The sequence below is a fragment of the Lepeophtheirus salmonis genome, chromosome 10 (genome assembly GCF_016086655.4).
Source record: "Lepeophtheirus salmonis chromosome 10, UVic_Lsal_1.4, whole genome shotgun sequence".
Lineage (NCBI taxonomy): Eukaryota > Metazoa > Arthropoda > Copepoda > Siphonostomatoida > Caligidae > Lepeophtheirus > Lepeophtheirus salmonis.
In genome coordinates, this window is record NC_052140.2 from 23,261,556 (window position 1) to 23,272,600 (window position 11,045).

Consider the following 11,045-nt stretch of genomic DNA (forward strand, 5'->3'; position numbering starts at 1 on the left):
GTGTTACATATGACATATTTTGATTAAAAAATTCAAACGGAACATCCATTTCAACTAATAATAATCAATAACTACCTACAAACCTCATTTATTCATATTTTAAGAGGAAATATCCTTGAGGCAAAGTGACTTTAAAGCGAATTGGTTTAAGGCAATATCTCCGGAGCCAAAATAGTTCAGGGGAAAGTTCCGAGCACTGTTGTTAGGTGAGTGGAATATCGCTGATATTATGTGTAGGATTGTAAATCGTAAGCATTTTTGGTATGTAAAAAAAACGCAACCAAAAATTGTATTTGCGTTTATGTTCTTTATTTTATGGCTGCTCGCAGCTAATATGACAAACTAAGATGCTCTCCACCAAAACATTCTTCAGATTGTCAGTGTGACTAAGTTAATTTTCGATTTACTTTTTGTTTAACATACCGACAGATGATATTATTTTCCTTAATGCTAATGAATGCTAAAGATTGACAAGCCTATCTATCCATATAAAGCCCAAATTATATTCTGGCATATTTTAAAATTTGATTTGATGTTTTTAACATTAGTATGCGTCAATTATTATATAACTTAGAAAATATAAATTAGAAAAAAAAAACTACAAATTCATTCACTTTTTATTATAATGGAACATTTGTACCAATTTGTGATTAGAAGATAAAAACTATCCCACCAAATGGCACATATACGTACTAATTAGTAACTCAGACTAAAAAAGTTAAATGCTATTACGTATTATTTTAATATTTTCTTGTCCATCGCTTACTTACAAGTGAAGTAAATACAAATTAGTTGAGTAAGATGCACCTAATTATGAGTAAGTCCTGTAAGAATGGGACTCTCTATCACATTGGTTTGATAGTAAACCCAGAAGTATAACTTGACAGACAATAGAAGGTGGGCAAAATGTCCTTGTAACGTCCCTAGGATCATGAAGGGCAATCATCCACAGAAAGTTATGGTTATTTTCGTTGTAAGCAGCAAAGATGATCTAATACCGTTCTTTATCTGCGAGCAGGGTCTAACGGTCAACGCCAAGGTGTACATCAGTGTTCTTGGCACCAAAGTCTGTTCCTGGATCTGTAGTATCATAAAAGACCAACTTTGGATTTGTCAGGGTGATAGAAGACACTGTTACTCTAGCAAAAGAATACTCGATTTGCTTGTTTCTGAGAATGTGATTGTCGTCCTGCAGAGATCTTGGCCTCCTAACTCACCGAAATGGAACCCTTTGGACTATTTTTCCGATGTCAATGTTGAACAGGCTTCTAATTAAAGTCCCTACAGCATCGCAAGATCCCTATGAGTTGGGTAAGGAGGGCATTCCGGACTTTAAATAGTGGGACGGTCGAGAAGGCAGTAGGCGGTTTTTGGAGACGTTGTGAACATGTGATTTTATTGATTGAATATCAAATTTATCTTATGATGTGGATATTTTGTGACAATTCTAATGAAATCGGTTTCGAAATAAAGTCATAGCAGCGTTTTACTTTTATTTCTCGGCTTGCGAACGTTTAGATGAGAAAACATATTGAGCGTTTCTCCTGTTCTTGATTTTTAGTTTTTTTCTTAACTCACCACATACAGTATTTTCATAGCAATGTTCACCTAGAATGCTACCAACTTCCTGCTTTGGTAACATCATTGGTTGACACATAATAAAAGTGAAATTTATCCATGGATTTTCCCTTTAAATTTCATGAGAAAAAGTTTCTTTTTCACATAGTGAAAGATAATGAAGATATTTAATATCATAATACATATTGTATGACCTCATTTCCATGATATATTCGTACATCTATACCCAAACTCAGAAAAAAAAAAAAGTTTCCCTACGGCATCACTCATATTGAATTATTTTTATTATTTATTTTTTTGCAAATTACTTTATGATTACAAATATTTTCTATTCGCATGGTTATTTATGACCAAATTACAGTACTCAGTAAATTGAGTATTTTGGACGGATCAATTAATAACTTATTCAAGGGATTTCGACAGATATAAAATTCCATCTGTTTTGACTTATGGGTCTTGGATCCCTTCAATATCTTAATCCACAGCATATGGCTCATTAATAAAATACGATCCATCTACTTTAAATTGACATAAAATGTTACTTTTTTACCCCAAAATAAGTCAAAAAACAAAAACTGAAGCTCAGATAAAATCTTTGGAAAATATGTTCCACTGAATGAAGGCTCTGTTGGCCTCAATAGCAAAGTCGATTTGAGTTCTGAACTGCGTGTAGGGCCGCAGAACTAGAGCCACATCTAAATTACGGGCCGTGCAAAATTATTTACCGATGATGTAAATATACTTTTTAAGAGGTTTTGCGGCAACCAATCTGATTGTTTCGTATTTTTACTGTTAAAATAAACTAAAATCCTACCTGAAGTCAGACTTGAGCGTGCCAAGAAAATCTTGAATGATATCAAGAGCTCATCTGGACGCATCTTTTTTCAGATGAGAAAACTTTTACGGTCGATCCTGTTTTCAACAGGCAATATGACCGTGTTGTGAGCTTTTGAGATGTTTGGAGATCCAACAGGAAGGCCATGAAGCCGGTATGGTTTCCCACTGGCTCAGATTAACAGCGGAGGATTATGTGAAAATTTGGCGTCCAAGGTCCTTCCGTGGATCAAATCCATAGTCGGCAACTTTCCTTGGGGTTTTCAACAAGATGGAGCACCCGCCCACGCTTCCAAGAAAGCTCAGGAGTGGCTCAAGGACAACATGAACTTTTGGCCAAGGACTACTGGCCCCCTCAGAGCCCAGATCTAAGCCCACTAGACTTCCTATCTAGGCGCACGTGGAGACCAGGGCTTGCAAAAAACGACACAAGAATATAAATGCCTTAAAGGCTGCTGTCAACAAGGCCTGGGCCTCCATGGACGCTGATTACATCCAGCAAGTTTGTGGCAGCTTCAGACGTCGCCTGACCAGTGTCATTGAGTCAAATGGTGGCTACATTGATTAAATTTGATCACAAACTATTTTATTATTCTAAAAATGTATGAATAAATTGTTTCTCAAGTCATTCAAATGTCATTATTGTCCGCGATATGTTCTGAACAAAAATCGGTAAATAATTCTGCACGGCCCGGTACTTATTAATCATATATTTTTAAGTAATTTAAATATGAGGATTTGAACTATACAAAGTGCCTCCACAGATTACTTATTTCCTGTAATTTTCCTCAAAAAAGTTTCAAATTACTCCTTCAGTATATCAGAACTATATGGAAAATTCAATTCCTGTACTATTGTCGCCAGAAAAACTGAAAAATCTTCATATCAAATGATTCATCGCATTTTTAGGTTGCAATCAGTAGAATTTGCGTTCATAAGATTCCACGTGTACACAACCTACTGGATGTAATAAAACAAGTTTCTGGTCCACTTTTCAGAACAAAGGATGTGCATCAACCTTCTACAAGAAGGTTCATATATATTTTATAGTTCTTGACATTTTTGTATTATAAACATTGAAGTTATTTGCACAGACTTGCATACTCCTCAAAGTGCTCCCTTGACGGCCTAATTTATAGCATTTGTATCCAACTAAAACTTCCATCCAGCTCTGTATTTTCTTGTCTTCCTTTCTTCTGTTGACATTATAAACTTTCCCTTGGTTTTTCGTACTGCCTAATGATCTCTGAAATAATAGTTCCCGTGTAAATAAATGTTCAATGCGGATTCTTATGTATTTCTTCGAACATCTTTGATTTGATAAACTCTTTTATAAAACAAAATATCTTCTAAAAAGTCTAATTTTCAATTAATATTTATCAAATTGAAAGAAATAAACTTCCCAAACTTTGCAAAAATTAGATTTACGACTTTAAAAAAATATTTTGTTACGCCTCGTATATAAAGTATTGGAGCTGTAGAATAGCCTTCAAATATCTGCTCAAATAATGAACTAATTACTTAAATATTCTCTACATAAATGGAGGAAGATAAATCATATTGAAATTTTCAAAATAAATATTTGAGAAAATTGTTTTTCTTTTACTAATAGATATTGTTATTACTAATATTTGAATCTCCAATTACTTTTAATATTTTATAAGAAATATTGATATTATATTTAGTTTCATGGAAGATTGATTTTATTAACATATTTACGCAGGAAAAGAGATCCCAAATCAGGCTATTGAGCTTTTTGATGTGATTTCAGCAAAAAGTTGTATAACGATAAATATATTTTTTTTCATTAATATCTTATGGAAAATAGTAAACTATTGCCGTGTAGGTATATATCGAAATGGAGCCAATATATAGAAGAACTTAAACCTTACTGTCAATCAAAATCTACCCCTTTAATGCCTAGTTTGAATATCATAAGTTGGGGAAAAAAGTAATTTCGTATTTTCCAGAGTATTTCAATACTTTATAAGAAGTGTTACAATCATCCGATTTAAGCCATATATACCTTGTTCTGTTTGATAACTTGTTGCCAACGAGAATCCAGCTTCATAATGCCATTCTCGTAGAATCTCATGCCCCTATCAGAAAAAAAAACTCGGACAAAATATTTTCACAGGCCTCCAAATTTGAGGCTAAATTAGTACACCCCTGGACAGTCACATGTGATACGTCACTTGGTTCCAGGTCCGGACTGTACGATGGATGCATAAAAACTACCCATTCAAGCTCTCAGAGCTTTTGGTGCGTCATCAAAGATGTGCAGCCTGGCATGGTCTTGGCAATGTCTTGCTGTCTCGTATTCACCAATGCTGGCCACTTCTGTTTTATCGCCTGCTTCAAACAACCAAGTTGTTCATAGTAGATGGCAGAAATTAGATAAGAAAATCCTGCTCGAATCACTGTTGTGAAATACGAACCGAAAGAGTATCGGCTCAGTATAAAGCACAATTTTTTTTTGTCACTTTCGACGCTTTTTTCCCCTTTTAGGCAGTAAAAATGTAAAATACGGCAATTTTTTCATCTATGATATACGCACGATAATTCACAACTGAAACAGTCAAGCGCAATACTGTCAGAAAAGTGTTAGTAGTATACACTCATACCTGTGCAATACCTTATCGTATGATCCGATGTCATCAATAATGAACAAGATATACTTAGTTAAAAAAAGGCGAGAAATACGAAATTACCTTTCCTTCAAATTAATATATTAGACCCAAACATATTATACAAAATAGAAATACAATTTTTTCCATATTGGAGACAATTAATTAATTAGTGCAATGGAAGTAATAAGATATTTTTTTTATAAAAAGTCTATAACCTATATTTCCTCATCCCTAAAAAATATAGTAAAAAAACTAGCCATTTTAATTGGATTTAATTCAAATATGCCTGCTTGTCATTGGGATCAAGTTGTATTCCATGACTGTAGGGCTCTTACAGGCTTCGTTTCAAAGATCAATCGCAAAGACAGATATATTGGGGACGCCCTCCCCTTCCTATAAAAACTACAACAAAATAAAACTAATTATTTCAATAAGCCTACTTTTCCTCTACTCCGTACGTTCAAATAATTCCATGATTTCTACAGGGCTGAAATAGTTGGTCGGAAAAAAACTTTATCTTTTGGAAGAGTTTGGGGAAAGGGAGCCCTTTTTTTTGTCTATGAATGGACCAGATGATCAACCTGTTGTATAGGCCCTTCCCCTACTTAGAGTCAGAGGTTTTAGGTAGTTTTTTTAAATCTATAACTAATCAAGTTCTCACTAAATATTAGGGAGCGTGAGATTACATGTTAAAAAAAATCTTATAATTTTTTTAACTGTCATAAGTTCCACAATTTTAAAGATAATTCAACGCTCGGGCAACATGACATAGGTAGTTATCTAAGATAAATAATTCCAAAGTATTTTTTTGTAGTGTGATAATTAACAGCCATTTATTGGAGTTAGGATACTTGATACAAAAGGAGGAGACATGATACAGGGTAGGAGGAGACATGGTACAGGGTAGGATTAAACATGTTAAAGAGGAGGAAACATGTAAAAATTGTCACTTTTCAAGCATTTATTTTCCTTTTTATTACAGTTTGTCAGCATAAAGTCAATACTTATAATTACATATATTATAGATAAACAAATAAATCATTTACAGAAATAAAGCATAGTTAATAATAAGATTATAAAAATATATCTATTATTATTTACTGTGATTGATTATTAACATATAACATGAAATTACACAAAAAACAATACATAATTAACTATAATTTATATGTATATAGTACGGGTATATATAATAAAAATGGGGTTTAACATATCTCCTCCATAGTGTTGGAATCACAATAAATGATATGAACTGAATAGGGAAACGAATAATATATTACAAACATGTTAATTAATTGAGCAACATGATAGACTCCGATATTTAATAAAATCAAATTAAAATCTGATGTTTTATAATAGAAATATATTTGAACAAACACTTATCTATTATGTTTACTTTTTGCGTCAAATATTTCAATGTCGAAATTCTCTATAACTGTAAGCATTAGGCAATCTGGGTTTTATGTTGATGTGATAAACAAAGGAAGACATTCAAATTGTATACAAACAGGGTTGTTAGATAACTTTACACTTTTGAAGTTATTGGTAGTGTAACATGTCTCCTCCGTCTCAAGTATCCTCACTCTCCCCTATTGCTTTTTAAAGAAACGATGATCAGTGGTGTGTTTTAAGAAATTTTTTCGTAATGTTCAAAAATATATCGTTTTAGAACTGTTTAAATATTATTATTATTTTTTTACGTTAATATTTTAACTCAAAATACACAAAAAATTACAAAGAAACAATACTTCAATCATCCAAGAATAGTTTAAATAAAAAAAAAAAATAAACTATACAAAAAAGTTCAATAGACAAATATCCAACCAGTATCCAATTCTCATCAAAACTGTCCATCAATGATATTCATCTCTTGACCATATTCTCCATCCTTCAAGGGGTTGTCTTTATAATAGTCCTTGACATGTACATGATTGACTGCATTTTTGATATGGAGGCTTCTATTTTGATTTTTTTGGTTGACTTAACGCCGTTGACACTAGCCCATCACCTTTCGAGATTCTACTGTACCATTTTTGCTGTACTATCTCCTTCACTCTGTTAATTAATTCCCGCACGGATGGACAAAGGAAGGGGTTTGGAATATTCAATGAACAAAAAAAATATAAAATTCAATACAGGTTTTAGGTCATTTTTGGTTTTTGAAGCCAGTGTTGAAACTCGGTCCTGCAAAAGTTTTTTAGCCTTAATTTCTTTTTTTTTTTTGAAGCAACCGTTATTCAATTTTTTTTGTTCCTTGGCCCGGAGTTAGAGCGGTTTATTATCTTCAAAGTAAACACATAAAGGTAACAGCTGCATAAATACCCTCTAAAACAAAACCGTTATTTTTTTCTTTCTTGGACCGGAGTTAGGGCGGTTTATTATCCTCAAAGTAAACACATAAAGGTAACAGCTGCATAAATACCCTCTAAAACAAAAAACTCCTCAAAATAACCAACATACATATGTTTAAAATAACATAAATTATAAAATGGCCACATAAAATATTTACATATCTAAAACTAGTTATCATTTAAAATAGACTATTCATAATTAATAAAACTTCCTTCTAGAGCCTCTGACGATAAGTAGATATCCCCCTCATTAACAATTCCTAAATATTGTCAAATTTTAATTTTTCCATTCTGTGAATAAGGCCCCTTCATTAATAAATGAATATCATCTTCCTTCTCAGACGGTCTATAAATACATGTACCTTTCTTTTTCACCCATTTATTTGTAGGCAGTGAATTTGTAGTCAGCCAATAATTTACCCACCATCTGTAATGGGAAATCAGAGGGCTTTAAATACTTTTTAAAATGACCTTGGCACTTTTGTTGATCCTCCATCTCTTCCTAAATTTTTCGACAAGCCTCAAGCCAGTTGTCTATGAGATGCAGCCCCAGTTTATTAAATTTTTTAATGTTCTTTTAATTGGTTGGATGGAGTTGCACTGATTAAGTATAAGTCAACATTATAGTATTACAACTACTCCATTTGACCTAAGAATCTTTTGGTGATCCATATACATACATAAAGTATTGTATATTTCTTTCTCTGGATCAAACATTATTGATTTTTTTCAAAAAAAAATCTAACAAATACACGATATTTTCTAGAGTAAATACTTTATACATATAATATCAATTTATTCATGCGATTTGACAAGCAAATCAGTTGAGTAGTACGTAATAAGTGGTATAAGTAATAAGAATCAATTTTCATACATGTTAGTTTGTTTTATGATTTTATTTGTAAGAGAACTTATATGTTCTCCAAGAGTTAGGATAGAGGGAATGAGGAAATATCTCTAACTTGATCATCCATCTCAAGATATGCTCAAATTCAGAATTGGTAAATAACAAATTCCGTTCAGATAGCCAAGTAATAAAAACCCCTCCCACTTTCTAGGAGATATTTTATGCAGGTTAAAATTGAGTGGTTCTTATAAAATATGTCTACTTTTCTTCAACATTTCCACTTTTCCGCTCATTAATGCCCTCCTTCTAGATTATTTACTCCCGTTTTGACGGACTTCTATATGAGGAAGCGTCTGAACAGGGTGTAGAAATCCTTTTCGTTTCCTCCGATCCCTCATTAGAGGATCAAATCTCCTACATGAAGAGTAGCCATGGTGATTGGGCCGCCATCAAATTTGGAAATGATATCGCTCCTGCCTTAAAGAAGAAGTTTGAGATCTCTGGGATTCCAGCCTTGATAGTATTCAACATAAAGGCCCTGGATGCATTAATATATGGGAATCCCAATAAGTTTAAGCTTATAAACAGTTCACTCAATATGCATTTTATGAAGTTATCATTCAACTCTCATCTGTTTACCATTCATTATATGTTTTTTATTAAATAAATATCTAAATTTTATTTAAATATAAAGTGGCATAATTTTTTTACAATTTTCATTAACAACACAATTTAAAAAAGCTGTTTCAAATGATGAATTTAATTAAGTCATCAATGGACAATGAATATGTACCTGATAATTCTGGGAATTTGAGGAATGTTTGTGAGGAGAGCAGTTTAGCTGTTACGATATTTCCTCAGATCAGCTGGAAGCCCAACAAAGTCCTAAACTCAAAACTTCCGAGCCCCACCGCATTGATATTCTTTCTTTTTTATGAGCACACGCAAAAGTTATTATTGTATGTTAAGATATTATGTCTTTAAGAATTAAACAATAATGATAACATTTTGGAAAAGTAAAAATGCCAGAATTACCAACTATAAGAAGCAACACCAACCTTCTAGGACAAATTGTATACAACTTTATCTTGAGTGGTGTATAAAATATGTCCTACCGGTATGTAAAATGACAATCAACGTGGTAATTCTGACAACGTAAATTAATTTTTGTATGAGAGCAGCTTAATTGAATCAGATGTACTTGATTGAGGAGTTTGGATATATTCTTCATCTGCTTACAATTTAAAATCAGCACCTTCTGAATCGGAGTATGATGTGGACAGAAAAAATGACTTATTTCTTCAATGGATAATTTTTTCTTAGTCAATAAAAGAAAGAATCAGAATAGTTAGTTCAGGAAAATATATGTTATATTTATACAAAAAAATTCCAGTCAATAGTTGCTCATTCATACACAATACACAATTGTAGAAGAAAAAAATAAAGATTATTTAAAATGATTGGATATCAAACATGATACCCATGTCTGTGTAGCTAGTTTTTACTATATGAACCAAAGTATTACTTATTTTAAATTTGTTTTTTGTAGTTAATAAAATGATGTATGCAAATTCAATCATTTCTAAATAAGTACAATTAAGAAGTTTATCATAATGTTTCATGGAATCCCAAATGTGTATCAAATATGATACCTTCGTCGTTTTATTGTTAACAGTTTTGGAAAATAAAAAAATTAGATTTACCACTAGAAATAGGTGCTTCCTCTTTCTAGGAAATTGGTTCCTCGATTGTCTTAACCCTTGGTGAAAGATATGATTTTGTGACGGGAGATTCCTTATGTAAAGTTTCAGCCCAATTTAAAACAAAATATTTTAGAAGAAGTAAAATGGAGCAACAAAGGATTGAAATTTGAAACTTTTCTTATGCGGAATGTTTCCATAGCCATATCCCAGGAGCTTGGGGCAGCTGTACCACAGGTTATTGTAAAAATAACTTATTCATTACCAACATGGTCTTGGACGGTGTGGCCAGTTCAGGCAATGTATTCCCTATCGATATTTGTTGAGATGAAGGAGCGGTTCAATGCATATGTTATCATAAAACTTCTGGATAAGAAAGTGTTACTTTGGGGCAGAGAAAAGTTCGAGGACTACTTTGTTTTCACTTAAGACGGAGCTTCATGTCAAGATCCACGCCTTCATGAGAGACAAATTTCCGCGACTTTTAGGATCTCAACATGTGGCCATCCTCTTTACCAGACCCCTTGGACTACTCCGTCTGGAGGAGAGAATGTGTGCTACTCATCACAGGAGTGTCCAATCTCTAGGGATTTCCGTCAAGAAGGAGTGGGCCAAGCTAAAGTTTGACTACATAATGCATGCCTGCAAGGGATTTAGGCCTTGTATTTAGGCAATTATTAGAGCTAATGGCTCACATATTGAATAAAAGTTGAGCATAGCACAATTCTCGGATAGTTTTGTTAGATAAATGTCCTTACAAAACTCCTTATTTAAGTTTCACTCTTCAAAATTCTAATGATTTATTTACAATGATTATAACATTTGAAAAACAAATCAATCCCCTCTTTGTTCTTCTTTGAATAAGAAAAACAAATATGTCTAACTATGTACTCCTATGTCATAAAGTTATATTAAGATACCTAGATCCAATAAAAAGGTGGTGGTATCCATAAAGCGCACAAAGATTATAATGTATGTACTCTAAGCAATTAACGATTGGATCAAGGTTGAAATTTTTTTATTGTCTTGTATATTACATTTATGTATAGGTATGTATATATATCAGTATATACAGGGTGGAAACTAAAAATTTATAAACTTTAAA